This window comes from Poecile atricapillus, chromosome 7, assembly GCF_030490865.1.
Source record: "Poecile atricapillus isolate bPoeAtr1 chromosome 7, bPoeAtr1.hap1, whole genome shotgun sequence".
NCBI lineage: Eukaryota > Metazoa > Chordata > Aves > Passeriformes > Paridae > Poecile > Poecile atricapillus.
The window spans coordinates 18,703,762-18,729,211 of record NC_081255.1 but is presented as its reverse complement, the minus strand read 5'-3'; positions in this window follow the sequence as shown (position 1 = coordinate 18,729,211).

Genomic DNA, 25,450 nt, shown 5'->3' with positions numbered 1-25,450 from the left:
AAGGAGATTTATTTATTGTTGCGCTATACTAACTTCCATATAACAGCAAGGAGCAATGGACAATCACAATAATCTTATTAGAAAGCTGATATTGAAGGGTTATTTTGCCAGAATGTTAAATTCAGTATTTAATTGCACAAACAGCATTATATAGAATGAAGAAAATCCAAGGGGGAAATCTCCCAAAAATAGTAGTGTCAATAAAAAACATTCAGGGGCAATTTTCTATGGCTTGTTGAGCGTCATCAAACCATTAATTCTAGGTGATACTTTCAATGACACTCCCTCAGAGGAACAATATTAGGCATTCACTTGTATGATCTTCACCTTGTATGAAGAGAATGAATAAAAAATGAAGTTCTTCACTGTGAACTATTCCCGGCTAGCTATTTTCATTTTAAAAAATGTTTATTTTACTTTGACAGTCTGAAGGTTAAATTAACTCTGAGTTTTCTGTTCTACTGTGAAGCTAGTGGGAAGACTCAGAGAATACTGCTGCCTCTTAAGATGGTAAAGGAAGTGATAAAATACAGCCAAAATTTTAATACTCTAACACTATTAAATGTCTAAGTCATAGACTCATCAAAAACTTTCTGACCAGTGATGCTTAGTTCTGTCTAGAGCATACAAGATCTTGATTACTGATACAGAGCCATGGGAAATAAAATTAAATTAGGATGCTGCTTCAAAATAAACATTCCCAGGGATGCATTCTGAATGCCATGCAATGTTTCCTATGCATTCCACAACATGTGTCTATGTAACTCCACTAGAGATTCTGTTCCTGAGCCAGATACAGAAAGGATTTAGGTTCTTGTACACTTTTAAGGATTTGATCCTAATTTACTGCCATTGCCTAAACAAGAGAGAATATTTTGCCCACCCTGACTATGAGAAAAAAGCATTAAAGTGTATTGCCATGCATATGCCTTTGTCCTTCTTAATAAAACACTGAAAGCAGATTTTGGGACATACTCGGCATCACAAATTTTTTAATTGCCTTCTCTCTGTCTTTAGTGAATCTTAACTGAATTCACATGGATGGAGAGTTTTCTAAACAGTGAGGATTTTTTTGAAAAGGCTGAAATTACCGGTCTTTTAGCTGAGGTTAGCAGAATCTATGTGGAGAATAGCACGTGTCACTGCAGACACATACACACACTGCACTGGGCAGCTACACTGAGTCATACCAGCTTTTTCTAGAATAAACTTGTAAAACAGACCAGTAGTGGAGATATTTGCTACCAGTTCACAGAGAAATGAGTTCAGAGCCTTTTGAAATATTTGTCCTGTGCACTAGCTGATAAACCACAGCCTATTTATTATACTATTTATGCCTCATTGTTCAAAATGTACTGGCCTATTATGAGGGGTTGCTACATTGCTAACTGAATGAAAATCTTAAATACACAGAGTCCTACCAACTCTTTGTAGAATATCTTTTAAAAGTATATTTGTAGCTGGATATTCAGACTGACTAGTTGTCTTAATTTATGCAAATATAGCCTATAGCTAAAAGCTTTGTATATTTGTTCCCCTATGGTATTAGCATTCAAAAAAAAGGACACTCTTTCAAGGGCATTTTATAAACGCAGAACTATAATTTATATAGCAAATTAAAGCTCATACAAATGTGTGCACTGAGCTACAGATTAACATATTTAATTTCAATATTACCTGCAAACCTATTTTTTTCCATGCACTGCTCTAATTAGCCATATAAAATCAAGTCAATATATTGTAAGCAATTATTTTAGTGGGAGTAGAAAGAGAATCTGAATTAAATATATGGTAAGAGATAATATCTTATGGAAATTAATATACTCATTTGTGTCAAGAAAAATGTGTTCTAGCTAAATTTTGTGAGATAGTTTAGAGTTCAAACATACGACTCATGTAGAAGTTGTAGTTTTATAGCTCCTAAGACATTAGACTGTGGATCTGCTTTTAAGTTCCTTATTAATGTGCCAGTGCTCATTCTTTGATATCTACAGATTGTCAGTAAGTACTGCCATTTCATATTGTGAAATTTCTCCTATTATGAATATTCACTCCCCCTACAGTCAAATGTGTAAACTGTTAGTAACTCTGTACATTAAAAGATGGATTTTTTCCATCATTTAAATGGATAAATCATACCTGCCTCTTTTTTTTTAATTTATTATTCATTTTTAAAGTTTTTACTTGAGAGAATTAAATGAAAATCAAAAACCTTCCTTTCATTGAAATCAAAAAGTATTCATATAAAGAGGTTTTTTTTTTTTTACCATTTTACTCTCAGAAAGTATGAAAGCTAAATATGAAAAGTCTTTTTAAGGAGTAAGAAAACAAAAAGTGATCCATGTGATAATGAACTTCAGCCATTTCCTCCTAATACAGTTTCCAGTCGTGATGGTATTCAGACAGCACAAGCCATTTTCTAGCAGTAAGAGCATTTATCTGATCAAGTTGCTGCAATTCAGAATTTTACACTCAATTTCAGTTTTGGAGTCTGCAATATATACCACAGTTAAGTTCCTTTTAAAAGAAGGGTAACAGGCTCAGTTCCTCTTACTTCTTGCTCATGATCTCAGAATATCCAGCAAAATACAATGCTGACTACATGGAAGTCTGATGACTACATAACTGTATTTTGGCCTTAAAGCAACTCTTCCCCATTTCTTAACATAGAAGTTGCTGTCTGACATAGCTGCCTTATACCTCAACTCTGCCCTGGGAGATAACATGGAATCTTATTGCTTGGAAGGGCCTTCCTAAAAAAGCAAGTAGAAAATAAAATCTTTTAGAAAAGGTACAAAAAATTGGATTATGTTTTTGCCTTTTTCCCTCCAGCATCACACAAGAAAAGCAAATGGACAAGAAACTTCCTGGACCTAGAATTGTGAAGAAAAGTTTTCCCATCTCATGAAAATTCAAAGCTTCCAGATGCTTTACTGTTTCCTATCTGAATAAATCGGTGAACACTACAAAAAAGCAGTGCACACCGGCATGTTCTAGTTCTTCCCTTAGCATCCTCTCACATTCCAGCTGAACATCCTGGCCACTTGAAGTCTGAGGTAAGTTGATCTCAAATTTCCCACTGTAGCCTTTTTATCTTCTATGAACAGAAAATCTTCATTTGAAGAACCTGTACCTGGACAGAACATAAACTACTGACCAGACTTAAGCAGCTGTATTATACATATATATATATATATATAAATAACCACATATATACACACACATACGTTCTCCTATGAAACAGCTGGGTTTGGACAAATTGCCATCTCGAGTGAAAGCTATTCTGTTTTATAAATCCAAAATACTTTCCCCAACTATAGGAGGAATAATTCCCAATCTTCTATATTAAAGTGTACAAGTAAAAGAGGTGTGTACAAAATATTTTTATTTAAAACTTTCCTTAACATTGTATGACAAATAGGCAACATGGCCTCAACCCAATCTGTAAAAATATGTGGAAGAACTTCAAATGTGACAGCTAAACTTGCACTCAACATAAAGTGCAGTAGGAGTGACAGAAAAAGTGACAGACAAATTAAAGAGCTACCTCTGTTTTAGCAATTTTTTTTGTGACAGCATTTTAAAAGTTTGCTGGGCAATTACTCTAAAATGACAGTGTAGTGCTGAGCAGGTTGTACACTGAGTACATAAAAGAACATGTCAATAGCTATTTCAATAGGCACTTTCAAACTCACAGGAGCTTTAGTATACATTATTACATCATTAAAATATTAATTTATATCAGCTTTTACAGATGTAAAATTGTTGCTGCACCTATTTTGCTAATTAACTCTGACATTTATGCTTTTGCATAAATGTTACATACTTCAGAGATGATTCATTTCTACATGCTCGTTACTAGTCTGTGGATTGAATCAACCTGCTTGTAATATCAGAACCAAAGACTATGTATCCAAATACAGTAAACATTTGGGTCAGTGATGCACTTTTGAAATTAATTTTTCCTTCCTCAGTTTCTTCAGCTAAGTCCACCCTTGGGTGGGCTGCAAAGAAATTATTTCCATGTAGCATTTTAAAGGCAAGTTCATTTTATTGTAGCAGAAATTATGTCAAGTATGAGTTGTGATTTTTTTTCAAAATAAAATGGTTTGCCTACAAAACAAATACAAATATGGTCCTGTAACTGAAAATACTCAAGTAATACTACTGAAGAAATATTTTGCATCTGCTTTATATTACATACCTTCTGTGTGCTTTTTTTGTACATATTTGTTCAATATTAATAATGGACCACTTTAGCAGTTTAAAGATTTTCTGCATATTTCAGTAAAAATGGAATAGGTTTATTTTTCTTCACATGTATCAGGGGTTTTCCAATCACTTTAAAGAAGTACTGTCCTAATCTTCCAAGGCAAAGTGACCAGTTACATTTTTCATCACATTACTCTGGCTGATGAGGTGTTAGAATGAGATGATCCAAACTTAGTTCATATCAGAATTATTCAAGTGATTCTAGTGCCTTTAGCAAAAAATATTAATCCTAGATAAATTCTGCTGATGGAGGGTCAAGGCACAGATAAATAGGGTTTTTCACTTCCATGGTACAAATTTCAATCTGTTCTACTTTAGTACTGTCCAGAAATTATCAGGTGTAAGCTGATCTGAGTTAAGTTCCCTGCAGGAAACCAGTACTAAAATAGATGGATATATGCAATGCTACAGTATTTTGTTATATACTGAAAGGACTTATGAGCCATTCAGGACTCTGTTATATCTCATCAACACTTTAAACGTTAGTGTGTAAATTCAGGGACAAAGGCAAATGCTATCCAAGAGGACTTCCTGTCAACCACCTCAAATAGCTCACATTGTGCTCTTCCCCCGGTCCTTCATACGGATTTTACTTGGTGTCATCTCATGACTCAGGTTTACATGCTTGACTTTGCATTCTGCTGCTAGAGAACAGAGCCAGTGTGACAGCCTACTACCAGTGACATGAATTTTCAGAAATTCTTAAACATTTCTGGTTTTAAAAAGCAACATATTGGGATAGTACTGATAGAGGTAAACCACGTTCAATGTCTTCTGAAATTAAAGTGCTTTTTAAGGAACATAATACAAACCAGTCCCGGTAATTAAAGATGGGCTATAGCTCAAGTAAGCATGTGTCTCCCAATAGTACATGCTCAAACCCACACTGAGATAATTTTCTTTGTTCAGACAGAAAATATGTGGGGAAGATGTTTCCAGTGAAATCATACCCAGTCCTGTAGGTGAAGTACACTAGAATTCTGGTGCATTGCCTGCAATGTGTCTAAAGTCCTGTAACTATCAATCTTAATCTCTATCTGCTTCAAGACAGCACACTGCTGAAGAGTAGGTCACAAGCTCTCATGCACTATTCACAAAATATATTAAATTTTGCACCTTAAGATTCTCTTTCATCTCAAAACACAGTTTTATTCAGATACTGCAATATCTAGATTCATGCCAGTACGTGCAGCACTATCACAAAATAATACACTTTGAAACCCAGGTCTCCATTAGATCCTGCAAACCAATATTATGTTAAATTAATAACCTTAATCTTAAAATATTTATTAAAAAATTAATTCAAAATTCTGGAAGTTTGAGCCACATAATGTCATTAGGTTTTGACCAGCAGTTCTATGCACAGTTCAAACACACTTCTAAACATCTGGTCAATAGCTGTACCCTATTCAAGTATTGAAAGTCATCCACATTGATTTTGTAAGAAAATTACCAAAACTCACAATACAGCAAAGAAATACTATGCTCTACAGTACTTTTAAAAATTACAGAATGGTTACAAAATAATTCACAGTGATGCATATCACTACACATAAAATGTGTATTTTGAAGATTTGTACCATCATTTCAATCACACTCATAGAAAGCAAAATAATGCAAAAGCAGTACAGAATTTAGATAATACTGACATTAAACTATGTATCAGCTACTCCATGTGTTATGAAGTAAACTTAAATGTACATCACCAAAGAAATTCAGCAGTAAGAAAACAGTTTTCCTCTGGTAAGTGTGGCAAAACTCGCAATATACATTTCTCTCACTGAATTAACTTCTCCCTAGTTACAACAGTCCAACTGGTGTGTCAAAGAACGGCTTTAGTAACACAAGAGTTCAAACTGCATTCAGGCAGAACTCCCATCAAAGTAAATGACAATGGACCTCTCCTACAGCTCTGTTTCTGAAAATGCATACACATGCCTATTGAAGGCCCTGGGCCCACATGCTTAAAATTAATCCCACTTAAATTTGTGGGCTCAAAGCCTAAAAGAGGGAGTTCGAAACTGAGCCTTATAGAAACAATGGCTCAGAGATTCCAAAAGGAATTGCTTACAAAAACTTACATTAAGACTGCAATGCTTAACTCTTCTAGTCTCCTTTGAAAAATCTCTTCATTTACCCCAGCTATTTCCTGAGTTCAAGACTTCTGTGCCAGGAAAAAAACAGAAGATATCCTTGCTGCCTTAACTATTCATGCACTAGGATTCATGCACTATATGAATAGTTTTGATCCAGATCAAGTTCTACACTTTATCAAATGGCATAAATATCTAATATGATAATGCTAGACCTGTATTCATTAGTGCTGTAGTCAATGGGGACATATTTGTAACAGTAAGACACTGTCATTTCCGAGGGAAAAGATCATTTTGTGACAGGTAAATTATTGCTATATCTCATTAGGAATGTTATGTTCCTGCGTTAAGACATACCAATTGCAAAGTGGCAATCATCATAATAGCATCAAGATGTTGCTATATATAATCTAGAAATCAGAAGAATGTGTTCCTCTTGGGCCTGCACAGAAATTTCAGTGCAATTATCAATACTTTACAATTAATTTCTGCTAACTTTTCCCCCGTAAATCAGTGGTGCACACCAATACCAAACAACCAAAGCATTCCTTTAGATGGGCAACTCTTCAAGATCCCAAGCTTGTAAATGCCAGCTGTTTCTCTAGTTCAGAATCAGCTGTATCAGTGTCATCTCATTCAGCAAGGAAGTCTGTCCTACGCTGGGGAGCACCAGTAGTTCCATCTGACCTGAAGTGATCCTGGACATGCCCTGAGAGCTCAGTTGTTCTTACATGAAATTCTCTGTCCACAAGCTCTACTGCACCCATCTTGTGTGGATTGGTTGTATCCACACAACAACAGAAATTTGAGGCCCCAGATTTAGATCAGAAATACTGACAACATTTCCTCCTGTTACACAGCTAAAATAAGCCACAAATAATATAAATATTTCTAGTATCAGGCAGTTCAAATGCAACTAAAATTTCCTGCAAGAAGGAAGTCAGTCCTTTCACCTTGATCTACTGCATTTAAAAAGGAACCCCTCCTGATTTACATTAGAACATATGAATGAAAAATTGCTATTACTTATGTCAAAAATGTTACCTGATGAATTTTTTAGAATCAGAGATTACACCACAAATATTTTTAATGAAACCTAAAAACAGACAAGTGAATTTAAAATTTTAATTCATTAAGAGCTAAACTTTCAAAGTGAGGGACATATGTCATTTCTGGGGGATTCTTTAGATTAAATCTAAATATTTCACCATGATAGGAAAATGTGACAAGAGTAATAATACATGGTATTATATACTGCTACACAACTTGGAAAAATTACATCTGCTACTGGATAGATGTGGAAAGAGACTGCATTAGAAAACTTCCTGCTGGGTCACAAACATACATTAGTAATGGTTTGTTTTCAGCACAAGAAAAATTGCCATTGTCATATTCCAAAGTGAGCGTAAATTGTTTTATTATAAACTCCCTGTTGGTCCCTGTTTAACTGAGAAATCATTCAATCTAAATTTATCTTTTCTCTGTGGCAATGCCATGTGTTGGTATCACCAAGTTTTGCCTCAATAAAACCAGTATTTCTGTAAAAGACAGATTACATTCTTGATCTTAAGCAACCTTACAATACATTAACTCCTAGTTTGCCCTCATTTCCTTCGATTTGTAATCCAAGGCTCTCAGTTTCATAAAGAAAAGGCCTCGTTGATTCACAAGGCAATCAGTCTTTACAAACTTCCATTATACTTGACAATTAGACATGTATGCACAAGAAAATATACATTTTGGAAACACTGAAAATTAATGCAAGCTATCTCCTATTTACATGACTTCCTGTAGCCTCAATAGAAAGAAATCTTAGTCCAGATTAGTAATGATAGATATACCTCTTCCAGCTATTCTCCATTCACTTCATTTTCATTTGATTTGCAAGAGAACTGACCTGTTTAAATAATGCCACTGAAATGGACACAAAACTAATATGTAGCCTTTCTACTTCTCCTTTTTCTACATTTTTGCTCTTCCATCTTATCTTTACCATCTGATGGCAACAGGGTAAGTGTCAAAGACTCAAAAAGAACAGTGAAGCAAGCACTCAGACATCATACAGGTTCCAATTAGCATGAGAAGGTGTTATTGTTGTCTCCAAGACTTCCACCAAGGAAGGCTTTGTTGAGGATGCAATTTTTCACACTTAGTGTGAAATGTCAACCTGAAGCAAAATTAAATCCACCACACCTAACCTCACAAACAGCTTCATTATACCAACAAAAGCACAGCTGAGGAAATAGAATTAATCTAGGTCCCCAGTAAATACTTAACTGCTAAAGATTAAAATTATTATACCTGAATTTTTATGCATTGGAAATATTACAGGTTTTATTTTTTATATGTACACATCTGCCCACATTCAAAAGGGGATAGAATTGTTTAAAACAAATTATTTCCTTTCATTTTCTTTAACTGGCAATTACAAACAAGCAAGGCATCAGACAACTCTTCCTATCCACTAATTTAACCTCTGTGGAATAGGAATGTATTTTGCATCTTACCACTCTTCACTGAAAACCTGGTGCAATTTCTCTATTTTCTTTAAGAAAGGAGGTTGAAAAACGTGATGTCACTAGAAACTGTGGGGATCCAATCTTTTCTGTACCCAGCTTCTCCATGTTCTCACTGGACAAAGTAGCAGCCAGCTCAGTGTGACTGAGCCAACCCAAGCCAAGTCAGGTGACAGATGCTGTCTCAGAAGAAAGCAGAAGACAGCATTGCTTCCCTAATTATGCTAATGAAGGGCATCCTCAAAGCATGCAATTCATTCCTCTTTTGTAGGGTTTTCCAGAAGAGGATATCTAAGGATGGGTACATAAGTACATAGCATGTATTTTTTTTTAAATAAACTGTCATTTACTGGATGGAAAAAACATCATCCATTTGAAAAGTCCTTTCAAATCTCTTTTTCTCTTGGGATTTTTCTAGTTCTTCTGCACCAGGTTTGAGTTTTTTGTTCGTTTTTCTTCCTTTTTTTGCATATCTGGAAAAAGTAGAAGCCACAAGTAGTGAAAAATTACATCAGGTGATAGGGAGATCTTCCAAATAAAGGAGTATGTCAATGATATTTCTGCAGTATGCAGAAATGTAAGCATTTATCTGGAAAGCAGGTGCTAGAATATGACTTTGACACAGCTTAAACAGAATAAGGGCTATTTCCTATGAGAGGAAAAAGATCCTGAATTTGCTGCTGCCCTTCGCCTGACTTGGAGCTGTTTTTCCATTCAAAAGCACGGGATGGAGAAGCTGGAGAGTTCCTGGAGCACATTGCTGCTCCCCACTGGCAGCTGGTACATCCCAGCTATTCCATCTGGGGCTAATTTAAGAAGTCACAGGTGCAGCAATAATCTAACAGCAGGAACTAAGTCATTGTGGTTACACTTTTGGGTATAGAACTGCAGCTACAGACTGAGATCTGTCTCGGGTATGAACTTACATCAGACCTTGTAAGACAGTTACAGTAAATCTTCAGCAGGGATGTCAGAAGTTGAAGAGGAAGAGAAAATTTAGCTGTACTCTGAGTTTTGGACATATGTGGCATACTGTGTTATTCTGGAGATCCCCTAGTCTAAAATGAGATAAAAATTAAGAATATGTGTAACGAAAAGCAGTGATTTCAACTGCTACTGGTTTTCTTTCCTGTTGGGAAAAGCAGTTTGTGAAATATCATTAGAGAGTTTCTTGTAGCTGCATGATATCTGTTTATTAAAACCCATAGATGTAACTAGGAAGCGAAGCATTACATTTGCCAATAAAACTATTGCTAGAGAAAAGCACATATCATCTCAGTTATTATCTTCACAAGGGTGTGTTCCACAGAGACTTACATTGGGCCAATGAATAATTTGTGGGTTTTCTGTTAAAAAAATTACTGTCTTATGATATTCAAGCATAACTTTAACCTTCTTTTGGACAAGAATCTAATGAAAAAAGAGATTATGCATTTGAATATAAAAGCCTTAGAGGAAAAAAAAAAATTATTAATCCAAGCCAAGAGCAGCAACTTAGCATATAAGAAATGCATCCAAAATGTGGCATGCTTAGTGGTAGGCTCTCATTTATCCCAAGGCTACCAAAACCCAAAAATGTCTTAATGAAGTACAAGTGTATAGCTCAGACAGAAAAATGAAGAAAGTGTTCACCTTGTGAGAAAAGAAGCACAGAGACCCCAGTAAAGGAAATATTAGAGCTGGAGAATGAAAGCTAGGAAACCACTGCAACAGATAAACTGATAAAATGGGAATTAAAAAGCAACCACACACATTTGATTTCTGAAAACTTTTGAAAAGGCAGCAGTTGAGAAAAACAAAGGGGAAGAAATCACAACAGACCTTATTTTCTGACATTTCCCTGCCAAGACCAAAAAAATACAGATGGGGGAAAAAAGCATTATCTGAGGATGATGTGAACACACTAATTGGCAGGCTGGAGAGTGAGTAACTGAAGGGACTTACAAGGTGAACAACATTCCAAGTGCTGGGAGAAATTACTTGTACAGTAATCATTCACCATCTGGGAAAGAATTAGAATGCCTACCCACTCCTCAATGACCAAAATTTCTGGGGTTTGTTGTGGTGGGAATATTATTTAAATTAAAAATATGAACAAGCTAAAAATATTTTGCTTCACAATACATTTCATTGCTATCATTTTTCTGCTAACATGAAGTGCTAAACAGAAGTCCTTTTATACCTGACTCACTTGTTCTATTTCAAAATTCAGCTAGTCAATCAATTTATTTCTATCTGTACACCTTAAGAAACATGTTGAAACATGTGAAACATGAATGAAAAATATCCTTTTTAAGGCTGTCTTTCTCCCATCTCCAATTTTGTTAATTTTAGCTGTTTGTTACAGCACAGCTGTAGTGCACTACAAACATGGGGGGGTGAGGGGGAAGGGAGGGCTTTGGAAAGGACATCTGGTTCAAGGTTAAGATGAGATAAAGCCATGACTTGCTTTAGACTTATCTATGTCTCATCTCAGCTGTGTGATAGGACCCTCTCTTCTTGCTGAGCTGCACTATCTGATGCTGATACTGTGTATCAGCTGACAGACTTCTTGAGCTTTACTCTTGCCACTGTGATTTCAAAAGATGGCTACAATTAAGTAAGGACAAGTACTTAGCAGACTGAAGGAAATTTGGAAGTAAGTTTTGTAGTAATGTTTTTCACAACCATTAGTCAGCTAAACCTGCATCTTGTAATAAAATATTCACAATTATTGTCAGTTAAATTAAGGTTTCATTAATTCCCAGTTCATTCTTAACTGTGTCTTGCTATTTTTATGTTAATTCAGACTATTTTAAATATACTCATCTGTTTGAAGTGCCCGATGGAACATTTTCAAAAGTAACTAATTAGAGAAACAACAGGAGCACAAACTAAGTCAGAAATAATCTACAGCAGAAAACTCCTTTAGGGTCTTTATTCTAGGGAGCCAAACAATGTCTTAAGCACAGGAAATGGCTAGAAAATGCAGAGAAGGTTTTCAGAAGATTTCAGCTGAATTCTGGAAGTACTAGGTAGTAATATTACCCGAGACAGCAAATATCAAGAGGCTTTCAAAGGTTTTGGCTTTGGCTCACTTCTATGCAAAAGCCATTATGTTGATTCTAGAATACTTTTGTCTTCCTGCATTCCAGAAGCAGCTATCAGTTCTCTACCATTTAAGACTGGTCAGAGCTTTAAGCTTAAGCTGAAGTGAGTCCAGAGATGCTCATATCTGGTTTTATGCTTCAGTGACCACTGAGTCTCAGTCAAGTTAATAGCTTGGATTTTGATCCTGTTTTGCTCTTGTACCATAACAACTAAAATAAATAGTTGCCTTCTGTCTTCCATCAACCATTCTAAAATGTCTTCTTAAAAGAACATGTGTTTATTTATGAGAACAGCTTCAAATAATTTAAATTTTGTTTTCAGAACAAAGGACACTGCATTTACAAGTAAACTCCACTTACTTGCTTCTGCAATATCCATACCTGATATACTTTGTCAGAGAATCTGATTTATAGATCTTAAATTTACAGCAGATAACCATGGGCCCAGAAATACCATGACTGTAAAATATTTGCTTCTGATTGGTTTTATTCAATTTCTATTACTAAGCCTTATTAAAGAACAACTGGACATTCATTAAAAATGTTATGCAATATGCAAAATGTATAGGTTTGGTTACTCCACTATGTTTTTGATAGCAAAAATAAATTTTCCTAAAACAAGACTGAAAATCATTTATGGACTATCCCCTGCTCTGTTTTCCATTCAGCACCTAAATATTCAAGGCAAACCAAAGCTTAACTCCACATATTATGAAAACTACCATTTAAAATTTATTTATGTTTAAAATGACCTATAAAACTTTTCTTCTAAACCTCAGTTGAGGTATCAGTTGCTTAAATATATTCATCACATTAAGCAGAATCCTATCATCTCTCCTCTTCCTATTTAATTAAGAATTACTTTTGCCAGCCACAGGAGAATCAGAAGAGCTTTCTTTTGAGTTATTCAGAAAGTGGTAAAATAACATGCAGATACAGCAGCTGACAACATAAGCAGGGTCAGTATTAGGACAAACTGGCCAAAAAGAGCAGCTTTTGGCACAATTTTAATCAGTCCTTGGGTACATGAAATGTCATGGACTTTCATATGAAATGAAATTATCCCTTTCTCTTAGCTTATTTTTGTTCCAACTAATCCTCTAACTCTTTATTAAACATTATCTTTACCATCTGCTCTGGGTGAATGTTCAACACCTTGCAGAAGAACTCTGGGCTGATTGGTTTTTATAGGCAACATGATCTGAGTTTTATGCACATACTTAGGATTATGTCAAGGACAAAGAGGATGAATAATCCATTAACTATAATAAGCAGGAACCCGTATCAGTGCAGCTAGAACATGTGTTATGTTTCAAAAGCAAAAGATGAATTAGAGATATGTGGATCATAAAACACCCATAACCCAGGACCCTCTCTATACCAGGGCATCATTTCCATACAGACACACCCCACTAAACAGCATTCCTGAAACTGACGTTTCATTCTTGATGAATCAGACCTTATAGTGCTGAAATGGCGTTTCCAGGCCTACAACATGCAAAGAAATAGCTCTGCTGAATTGGGCATTCCTCTAAGATGGAACAGATGGCAGCAAAATATCTGCCCCGTGCATAGGTCTTTCAGGTCCATCTATATGGTCAATAATAGAACTTCACTCTATTTTCATATTTTCAGTAAGCCTCTAAAATAAATTATCAAGGAACTGCTGCTGTTTAAATTCCCAATTTAAAAATTTACACTTAAAAAAGTAATTGTCAAAAGTTAGTCAAATGTTGCTGTCAGTTAAATCCAGTTATTGCTTCCACTCTTTGATTACCACAAACACAAAAATAACACTATCACTATTAATTATGATATTTAGTGTAATGTATATGAGCCCACCAAGACTGCATTTGTCGTGAAACACATAATTGTAAAAATTTCGTTCCTTGCTTGCAAAGTTCATGTAATTACTCACTTTTTCCATCTTTCCACATCGTCTGCAATGATTTGTCTTCCTCTGGCTAACCTTTCAGATCTTTACCTTCTCTTCCACTGTAAAGGTTTATGATCCCAAAATGAACAATTATGATAACATTTATTTGATAACAGTATATTAACAACAGAAAATATCTGAACAATAAATCTTTACTCATCTCCTTTGATGCAGAAGGTTTGCACCATATATACAGTATCTGTGCATATATTTGCACCATAGCAGTACTATATATATTTGCATCATAGCACTAAGGTGTAATGACTGACTACTCTTCTAAATATTTTCAGCAACTTGTTGAGAATGATTTGACTCACAGTGAGCAGAATACCTCACTGCTGTATCATTCCATACACAAAAGGTAGGATCAAGGTTCTCCACTGGTATAAGTCATCTGGATTCTGTTGATTTCAATAGAACTGTGTTGATTTGAGTCAATGGTGTGATCTATACACTTTTAGAATCAGTGAATCAGTAAGGACTCTGAGAGAGGTTGTCATTACTACCTACTGGATATGGTGCTAAAGACTATGAGAATTGTCCAGCTGAGAGCTTTGACTGGCATCAGAAGGCTGTATTAAATCCCAGTATTCAAACCTCAGTACAACACATGCTTTGGCCGGCCAGGGTCCTCAACTTTTTTACCTGTTCTTGTAGTACACACTAGGAGCAAAACAAGCTTACAAGAAAATCACAGAAACCATGCTCCATGAACCATGCTCCAGACTACTGCCCTCACTGGATTAAAGGGAGACCAGATTAAGCCCAAGATCATTTACTGTATAGGGACCTGCTCAAGATGCTTGATCTAAAGTGTGCTAAGTGTGCTAAGCAACAGATGAAAAGCTATACCATAATTGCATAGCTCAGGTGCTTAATAAACCTATACTTCCTGTACCTCCAGACTAGTGACCAGCTTAGAAACAAAATCTAGTAAAAAATAAAAAATAATACAGCTGAAAGAGCTAAAATAGTATTATACTAAGCTACGAACAATAACTTAGTATCTTCCTTTCCAATTCTTCTAGCCATGGGCAGCACTCAGTGATAGTCATAGGTGGGCAAGGAAGGATTCAGTATGTTTATGTCACAGAATTTCCCATGTTAATAATTAGCTGTTTAACACACACCCAAGAGGTCTTCCTAGACTAACAAGTCTTTGTGAATCCCCCAGTTCAGAATACAAAGTTCGTTACTAAATGAAGTAATAAACATATACATAATATTCAGAGTAAATCTCATCTAAGGATATTACTATTCTTAATAGACAGAAAAATGGGTTCCAAACACTCAAGTCTAATCAGAGGTCTGGGCTGCTCAGCAGAAGACATCTCTATCAGCGCCTATCCTGAATTTCAAAGACTCTTCAAAAGTACAGAAGAGAGTTACTTTTTTACTGCTAATGCTTTCATTAAACCTCTTTTTATGAAAGTAAATTAAAGTTATTTTCCAGTGCCAATTATCAACCTAATATTTGAATTTCAAAACAAAAGATTAGTGTTCTTTCTTATCTAGAAAGTGTCTCTCCCCCTCCCTAAATCTTATTACATACATACATGCATGATTTAGCTGAGGTAGATTTTTTTTTAAACTCCCGCTGCCCTTCTCTAAAATAACAACTTTGAAAGTATAAAAAGAGGAAAGAAAAAGAGTTATGTAAAGTGTTAAAGGGTAATAAAGATTTTATATATATCTTAACTGTTAGCATGAGTAATACACAAAATGGATTTGTTTTAGGTTACCAGCTTTTATCCAGATTATCCAGACTATCAGCATCTGGTTTAAGTCCCCAGTGTAACCATCTGTAGTAATGTCACATGAAGGATTAGCCTTATCTGACATTTGTAAAGAATATATGGATGGAAGAAGAGGAAGGAGTGTGACATAGAGTACAATGGGTAAACCTTAAAATCAGGTGAAACCACATCTTGTTGATTCTAACCATGGGATTTCTTTACTTTTCAAATGTTACCATATGTATTGAAAAACAACACATCCTCACTGATTTTTTTAAAGAAAAGCAGGCAAACTGAGAAAAAATATTTTTATATTTGACCTTTTAAGCATAATTAGAACATTAAATAAAAATAAAGCCTACTTCACCATGTTCAGTTACGACAGATGGGTATGATCACAAAAACATCAAAGACAGGCTTATCCTAATCCTGTAAAGTGGTAAGTGCCTCCTGAAAGGTCCTGAGTGCCTTCTAATCCTACTGAGGATAGGATGCAAGTGCATCAAGAGGTAATGGGAACAAGTAATAGAAGTAATAGAGGTAATAGTGGGCTTTCCCGGCCACATGAGAAACAGTTTGTATTAAAAAGATCTGATACATTGCTAAATAACCTAATTTATCTAAAAATTCTGATTTCAGAAATCAGAAAGTGGGAAGATGTGTGTTTATGCTCCACTCTCTGTAAGTTAGTCCCACTTCATGCAGCCCTAATGCAGAAAATCTAGCTTCTCTTCCAGGCTTTGTTATTTGCATAAAATTGCACGTATCTCAGGTCAATATATTTACTCCTTGGCATCAGTGTATTCTTTCCACCAATGGTGAAACTGAAGTGACCTGTTCTCAACAGATAATCAAGTTCTGCAAAATTGACAAGATGTAAGAATCCATGACCACAATTAGTTTTAATGCATCAGAATGTATGATGAAAAAGCAGGGGTTTAAAACAGAAAGAAAAACTCTAATCAAATGCTACAAAATGTTTTGATTTGAGGGTTTCCCCTTTGGTGCAATCAAATATTTAGGATAGGGGAAAGGAGAATAAAGGATTCCATTAACTTAAGGCAGGTACCACTAACTTTGGAATTTCAGCTGAATTGGAATGACTGCTGATCAGGTCAAATTCAGCAAGAGTCTTTTTATTAAAAAATGGCCAGGTAAAAGGTCTCAGTGAAGATTGCGCTGTGTGTTTTGAGGCTAGGTGGCATGAGAACACAGTACTGCAGTGGAGTGTAGCAGCTAAACAAACAAGGTATATTGTGACAATGCCAACCACTCCTGCCCAGTTTAAAAGAAGCTTGCTAAGATACACTGCAAAAGTACCTTATGCAAAGTCACAGATGATATCTAGTGCAGCCTGAGAACTAAGCCTCAGCCAGTTTTATCTCATCACAGTGAAACTCTAGAATGTTCCCATTGGTCATACAAGACATGGATATCTTATTTCCTTTGGTGAAACAGCCACAATTAATAGCTGATATTAAAAAAAGGCTTCTTCATATGTATATTATTAGATGTCACATGTCCATCAAGCTTGGAGTTTTCTTTCAGGTATCCAGATACTTGTTACCAAGCAGAGTGTCACTAATACCTACATTTTATAAATTTGCATGAGACATTTTTATAGCACATGCTGTATTGGCACCATTGCCCAATAGTGCATGCAATTACTTTGTTGTTGCTGTTGTTGCTGAGGGCCAAGCTCTAACAAATTAAATTTAGAGAAGGGAAATAGGCTTATATGCAAATGGAATTAAATGCTGACACAAGGATAAAACAGCCCTGGATTTAGACAGGGCTCTCCCCCCGACTTTTTAACCAATCATTAGATTTAAATTGCACAGACAGATTCATCTTTGATTTAACTCCACTGTAATCAATGGAACTGCAGCAGGGATGAACCCAAAGCAATATGTTTTTGACAGGTTTTATGCAGTGGCTATCCAGAATGAAGTAGATGAAACAGATTAATTTTTTTACTTATAATTTATGAAATTATTTCACTGTTCCCAAATCCCTACATCAAGGAAATTAGTTGGTGCATAAAAATGGATAAAGTAGGCAATTGCATGCCAAATACCAACTGCTGACTACAGGCTCTGTACCCCAATACGCAAAGCCAAAATATTTATCTGACTTACCTGTGATCCAGAACAAGCTCCCTAATGGTGTCAGCACAGCTGGATAATCGCACAGTTTCTCCTCAATGTCACTTCAGCTGCATAAAAAGAATGAAGTACATTTACTATCTCTATAATATTAGTATCACATAGGTTAGGTTCCAGAACATAAAGCATGAAAGTCTGAGTACTCCCTTTTTTCAAGCAGTAAAGGTCTCAAGTTTTTACCCCATTCATATTTGTTATCACGTTCCAATCAGTTGTATTTCATTGATTTCTAAACATAGAAAAATGGTCCATTAAAATAACGCATTTTATAGATGTTACAAATTATATTACAATCCTTCTACATTTTCACCATGGAAACTACAGTAATTTTCAAGTAATAAAACTTCATGCTTACTTTCTGGAGTTCTAATTCTAAACATTTCATTCTGTTCAGTGACTCAGTATTATCTGGTAGCACCACACTCAACAGCATTCTTTCTTCTTATGTGACAAAAGCAAATTTAGATATTTGCATGAATTCAGGAGTCTAAGCAAAACTAAGATACCAGATGTCTATTCATTAAGAAGTCAAATCGGCATTCAACTGCCCCTTTAAATATTACTAATACTAGAAAGAAAGTTTTCAGCTCAAACATTATAAGCATGATTTCTTTCCCTAATCTTTCAACCAATGAAATAAAAAAAGCATTTTAAGAAGAGACACATGCATCAAACGCAGTATCTGGGAAAAAATTTGCTGGATTACTATCAGCCTCATAGAGTAACATTAACTGCTTGCCTTCAAACTTCAAAGTAAGTGGTCCATTAATTTTTAGCTCTTTCTTCTATTCCAGGTTTGAATTTCTTCTTTTTGCCTGCCAAAATACCTGAATTGATCTGTGGTTGCAAGAATATGATTCTCCATGTGTGTCTTGCGTCTGCAAAGAATCAGTTTTCAAAACAGAGAATTCAAACTGAAGGGAGGCTGTCCATAAAATCAGTTAATCAATTAATGAACATACTATAGGGTTTTCTGCTGAAATCATAAATACAAGAAACTTATATTAGAACTCTTTAAAATGCTCTTGAGTCCTGCTTGTGCCCGGCTGCTGTGCGGGGAGGGTTCTCTGTGCCCTGGAGCCCCGCCGGGCTGTGCGTGCACACCCTACGAGCACCGGGCGGCTGCCGCTGGCCTGGCCCCACCAGTGCAAGGGCTGGCTAAATCACAGCTGGGGAAGAACTGGCTAAACCACAGCTGGGGAAGAGCTGGCTAAACCACAGCTGGGGAAGAGCTGGCTAAACCAAACCAAAGGTGTGCAGCTCTCACATGGACATAACATCTTCTAGTAGGAACACTCCCTCTTCATTTTTCCCCAGTTCTAGAAGTTTATGAGTCTCTTATCCAAACTAAATTATGTACCTAAAGAAAGTTTTATATTCCTTTGGGAAAAAAGTAGTAAAATGGATAGTTGGATAGGAGTCTTTTATGCAAAACAAAACTAAATATTCAAAATATGCAACCGTGTAACCATCATAGATATCTAACATGGAAGCAAAAAATCAGTTCATTTTGAGAAACTTCCTCATTCATGGGAAAGCACCCACAACAGAGAAAGAACAAATGCAAGTAAAAGGAATCAACCAAACACAGAATCTGAGAAAACTTTCAGGGAAAAGCATTTTACCTGCCCTAATATGATTGAATATCTATCTTGCAGATAAACAATCCAAACAGTGGGGGAAAAAATAAGTAACAATTTCAGATTGACTTAAAATGAACCATTGGATGGTACTGAAATGTGAAACAGGAGAATTTGAATCCTTCTTGCAGCGTCTGACTTGTTATGAAATCTCATTTGCTATCCTGTCTGCCTCAGTATCCTCCATTCCCTTTCTCAACTCTGGTGAGCTACAGAAGTTATGGGCCAGTTCTCACAGTGGACACATCTATGCTAACATCAGAAGAGTGACAGAGGGGGCTGAATGAAAACATTCCCAGACTTGCTGTACTCTCACTGGCCTGCCAGTTGTCCCAATAAGTATCCATGATGTCTGTCAGATTTGCATCCTGTGCTATAGTGCATGTTTCCTGTCAAAGTTCCTTCATAAAAGCTTCTTTCAGCTATGCCTACCAGTCCTTCACTCCCACCACTTACATACAGTGTACAACAGTAATTTTGATTAAGTGACACCTGGATCTCAATGGGCCCTCTTAAGCACTACTTTATAATACATAAAACTAGGTGCTGCTGAAATACAAGCAACTTTCTTGCACTGATGATTTGTTTTTGGACTAGCCCTGCTTTTCATCCAGTTTGCTTCTACAAAGCATTTCCTGTGAGCCTGGGAGATTCATGCCCGCTCTGCCTGGAGCGTAGATCCCTGCAGTCGGTGCACTGCTCAGTCCCAGCCAGTGCGAGCCCTCTGCACCAGGCCCTGCAGACAGACACCCCTGACATGCACCAGTGAGAAAATGCATCGGCCCCCCCTTGCAAGCATTGCAACAGCCACTGCACGGGGGGTTGCTTAATGCCAATGGTGTGATGCATATTTCCTGTGCTGAAGGAAATTGCACCTTTCAGGAATTGCATCAGGCTCTGGAAAAAAAAATAAAACAGCTAGGGAGAACATATTTCAATATGAGTGAGCTAATTATAATTTTGGCTCCGAAAGCTTTTTAACAGCCAACATATAAAGTCCAGCTGGCATGTCCTTCCGCCTGCCTGAAGGAAATAATCCCAATTTATAGCATAATCAAAAATCATGTTTCAATATTTTTGGGTTGTTTTTAAGTTACTGCCAATACATCAGCCTATGGAAAAGCCTCAGATTGCTTTCCAAGTGATAGAGTGCCAGGAAGAAAAAGTTGCAATGTATACACATTTTACTGCCTCTACACTGGTTTAAAAAGCACACAAGATTGCCTGGCTGAAGTAAGGGGAAAAGAAGTATCAGTTAAATAAGGAATTTGTGAATCACATAGCCCAGTACAAGTGAGAGGCCATTGTTAATTTTCAGACTATCGTAAAGCCATTGGTGAATTTGACATAGCTCATAAACCAGTTACAATAGAAGGATGAGAGGATTGGGCTATCTGCTGGAATGAAATCCAGCCCACAGAAACAAAATCTTGCAAGAACCCAGCATTGTAGTATGCTGTGAGAATAAAAAATCTATAAGCAAGTGCATTAGTATGGTCTTTTAAAGACCAGTGTTATTTGGTATGAAGGCAGAGGGTGTTGCACAGCTCTGAACACAGGTTTGCTAAGTATATCAGGCTCTTACTTCTTTCTGTCAATTATACTCTGAAAACTTTGAAACTACCAGATGTACAGGGAAGCAACTGTATTGATTTTCACTCACTATAACTATAGTAATAAATCAATCAATATCTCTCAGAAAAATACTAATACATGCCCTGAAACAGCATTTTGAGCACATGCAAAGGCAGATAAATTTTTCTACATCTAGTAACTAAAACACTGCGCCACAAATAGCAGTTTGCAGTGATCAAAACAGCATTTATATGTCTATTTTTAAGTGATGTTTCTTTAGCAATATAATTATGATTTTGATTACTTTTGCATCAACATAAACTAAATTAAACATATTCTAGGTTGTATTGAAAAAAATGTAAGTGACCAAATCTACAAACTTTATTAAAATGCACAACTCTTATACGATCAACAACATAGATTTCAGCATGACTCTTTTTGGATGTAAAAAGTTTGTGTAGTAACCCTAAATGAATTAAAGCCCAGGAATGTGATCTTGATTACTAATCTTGCAAACCAAGGAAAAGGAACCAAACTTACTCTTCAACTGATAGTCACCTTGCGGGATCTGTAGCACACGAAGTTTAAAATGTAACATTTACTCAGCTTCTGAGACTGGAAGTTGAATAGGGTGCATCTCCTGCATTCTAAGGTGCATCGTGACTTGAATGCAATTTTCTATGCCATATTCATCTACTCTACATTTGTATGCTCAGGTATTCAAATTCCTTCAGTCTAAGTCAATGCTTGTCCAAGCCATCCTGTCTAATGGCAAAATCTAGATGGAGAACTTTAGGTGTCTGAAGAAACAGACAATTTCAGCAATTTTCTCCAGTTGCAGAAATTCTTTCAGTAGTAAACAATGTGCAAAGCATGCTTTGGAGGAAATGAAGGCAGAACGGAAACCTCACTCCACACCTTGCCTGCTACTTCAGCCTTTAGCCTTTGTAACACCAAACCCTTCAACTGCTCCTGGTGCTTCTCCTCAGCATGCATTATCTTATTACACGATAAAGAATATAGTTTGAAGTACCAATATTTTATGACTTCCTAGTTCAGTCTGTGACAATTGTCCAGCACCCATCAATCTCCCGGTACTAATAGCTAGTTATTTACTAGCAACTACATCCAGAACCCTGATTTTCTCTCAGAACCCCTGAAGATTTTCCTCTCTTATCAGTTAAATACAAAATTCCACACTTTTTTATACCTTGTCCATCTGGGTACCTTAACTATATACCTTTCAGAGGTAACATTTGGGTTGTATGAGCTCCTGAGGAGAGGATGCCAGTCTTCAGGTCTGGGGCTACAGGAATTGCCAGGATCCATTTCTTGGGGCTGGGGCAGGTAAGGCATTGTCCTTGCTTGCAGCAGTGAGTTCACATTATATCTGGTGAAGACAGGACTCATCACCCTGGACCAAAGTAACACCATAATCAGTAGATTGAGAGAGGAGAAACTCATCACTTGTTAGATCACGTCTGTAATAGTGTATTTGGGGTTGGGATCTCTACTTCTCAAAAGACACAGGTAACCTGGTGTGTCACTGTCAGGGACAGAATGTACATACGTATCTCCAGAATATACGTAAACATCCAGAATATACATATATATATATACACACACATGTATATGTGTGTGTGTGTGTGTGTATGTTTCCTCATTTTTATATATACATACACAAAGACAGAATGCACACACACATATATATAAAAACATAAGCATTCTGACTCACAGTTGGCTGTGTGCTAGAAAAACATCTAGATGATATACTTGATATATATTTTCATAGCTTTCCCTTTTTATTTAGCTACTTTTATGAACAGGATATTGGGCTAGACAAACCTTTAATGTAATTCAATATAAAAGTTTTTATAAATATTGTTTTCAACTGTTTCAGTAACATGTTAAGTTAACTATCCCAAATATCCACAAAACATAATTGAAAAGAATCCAAATAATTTAGAGGAGTTTGGATTAGCTCCTGCTTTCCATAAAGGAAGTATGAGGTTCAGCAGAGTGGAAGACAAGATGAGCCATAAGAGAATCAATCTGCATCCATGGTCCACAAAAGTCTGAGAACTACCAAATCACTAAGTACTCAAAATTGTGTGCAAAATATGAATAAAATATTGATTTCATTAAAAATGTTAAGGACTACTTAATTCAAAAAACATTTTATATGTTTGCATATTTATTTCCAAATTTGCATATCTGTTTGCATATATCTTGTAAAGCTGAATGTTAATTATAATTTAAAATCATGTATAAATTGTAACCAAGAATGTTGTATGAATTTTTGAAATAAGAGACACACTCAAGTACCATTAATTACAAACTGCCATTTAAAGCATACTGAAGCAGACCTCATATTGAAAAAATATTGAACCCTTGACAAATAAAAAAGGCAGCAAGAATTATTAACTGGTCTAGCTGATTAAATGGTGCCTCCTACAAGCATAGAATAGATTTTTCCCCTCTTTTCCTCCCTCCAGATCTTTCTCCCTTGTGGGTTACATTTACTTAGAAGTGACACATGACGATTTGGTGGCCAAGCTAAAACTGATATAAAGACTGATTCACTGGTTCATAGTTTCTGTTTAGGCCAATTCTTTTTGAATTTTTATTCATGTAGAAGTGACATTAATATATAAAAATAGACAAAACTTCATGGGTTACTTTAATGGACTGATGTCAAATGAGGTGAGTTGAAGTGATTTTCTCACACGCTACTTAGATATGTGACTTGATTCTGAGTAATTTAAAAAGCAAGGTCAAATCTCAAGCAGCTTCCAAAAACATAGACTTTGCTAAATATACAAGACATGATGATCTGACTATCACTGGAAGTGGCAGTTGGAGACAGTCAAATCTCTAATAGCTTTAGATATAAATCCAAGGTCAGCTATCCCAGCAGTCATTAAGAGCCAGGAGTTTCCAAAAAAACAGTTCCTTAAGAATACTGCAAAAGTATTATTTGCTCTTGTTAATTTTGAGAAGATGTGTAAAAGATCCATTAATAGTTAAAGAAAATAATTCAAATGTACAGCTTGCATAGAGAAGGCTCCACAAGTTTATTAGTGAAAATCAGTATTGCTGCCCTTAAAAGTTACCTATCTCTGCAACAGGCTGTTCCCTTAAGCAAGGACAGCAAAAAGGTACAAGTCCACTCCTCTCTCTAATCACTCGAAACCTGGTATCTTCAATTACATGAACAATGCATTAATCCATCAGGCTGAAAAGTATATAAGCACAGATGCAAATTCCCCTATTTTTGTGCTAGCTTTACCTCAGGGGTGGTAACATCAGTGCAAGGAGCAGACTGACAGCCAGAAGCAGTGAAGTCTCAAACTTCAGCATGTGTTATACAAATGGGACCACGTTGATCAGCTTTAGTGATGATGCACTACAGATTGGATTTGGCCTGGATAGGTCTGGCCTAACACTGGCATGTTATCAGCCATTCACACTCCTTGGTCAAGCAAGGATTCTTCAAATGTATGGAAGCCTCTTTGCCTGTATTTCCCACTAGAAATATAGACTACAGCGAGAGGGAAAGCCAAGAGATGCACTATGGAAATTAGTTAAAGTGTGACTACAGAAAAATATCCAAAGAGCAGCCACCTCAGAGACATAAATCTCTCATTTAATCCTGTCTTCTGCGAGATACCTATTCTGCCTGCATGTTCTTTCTTCTTCAGCCCGCACTTGAGACTAAGCAAGTGGTTCCATTAGAGGATGTGCATACTCTAGCACAGAGGCCTACTGCTAACATTTCTTCCACCATGAAAACACTATTCACACTCGCAGAGCTGAGTTAGAATTGCACTAAACTTTAATAGTTGTGGATTCATAGAACATCATGTAAAAAAACATGGCAAATTTTCTTGCTCTCTGCAGGAAAATAATGTGAAACCCATGAGTTATGACTTTTGATTTTTCAAGATTTCCTAATTTTTTTTAAATTTTTCTTTCCCTTTTCACAAAACAGTCTGCAAAGGAAATAAATGCTGCAATTCCTGTGACCCTTCATAAAATCACATGTAATTACTTCCAACAGTAAATGACTCTCAGCCTTGGTTCTTTTTCCTATAGAGAAAAGTTCCACTTTCACTTTCTTCAGTGTAGAACTTAGAGAACTTAAAGTAGCGATCAGTACAGCTGTAGAGAGCAGTGAACTTCCCTGATGGCCAAAATTGCAATGAATAAGTTACCAGCATGCTTTTTTTTTTTTTTTTTAATGCTTTTCTTCCAGTGCCCATGCCCTTCATCTATAACCATGGAACATGTACTTTGAAAAGAGGGGAAAGAAAAAAGGTGCTTCTGTTTCTTTAAATGAAGACATTTCTACAGCTATAATTTTCCATTCTAATGAGGATCTATAGTGAATGAATTACTAAAGCACTAGACAAGCACCAAATAGTTCTC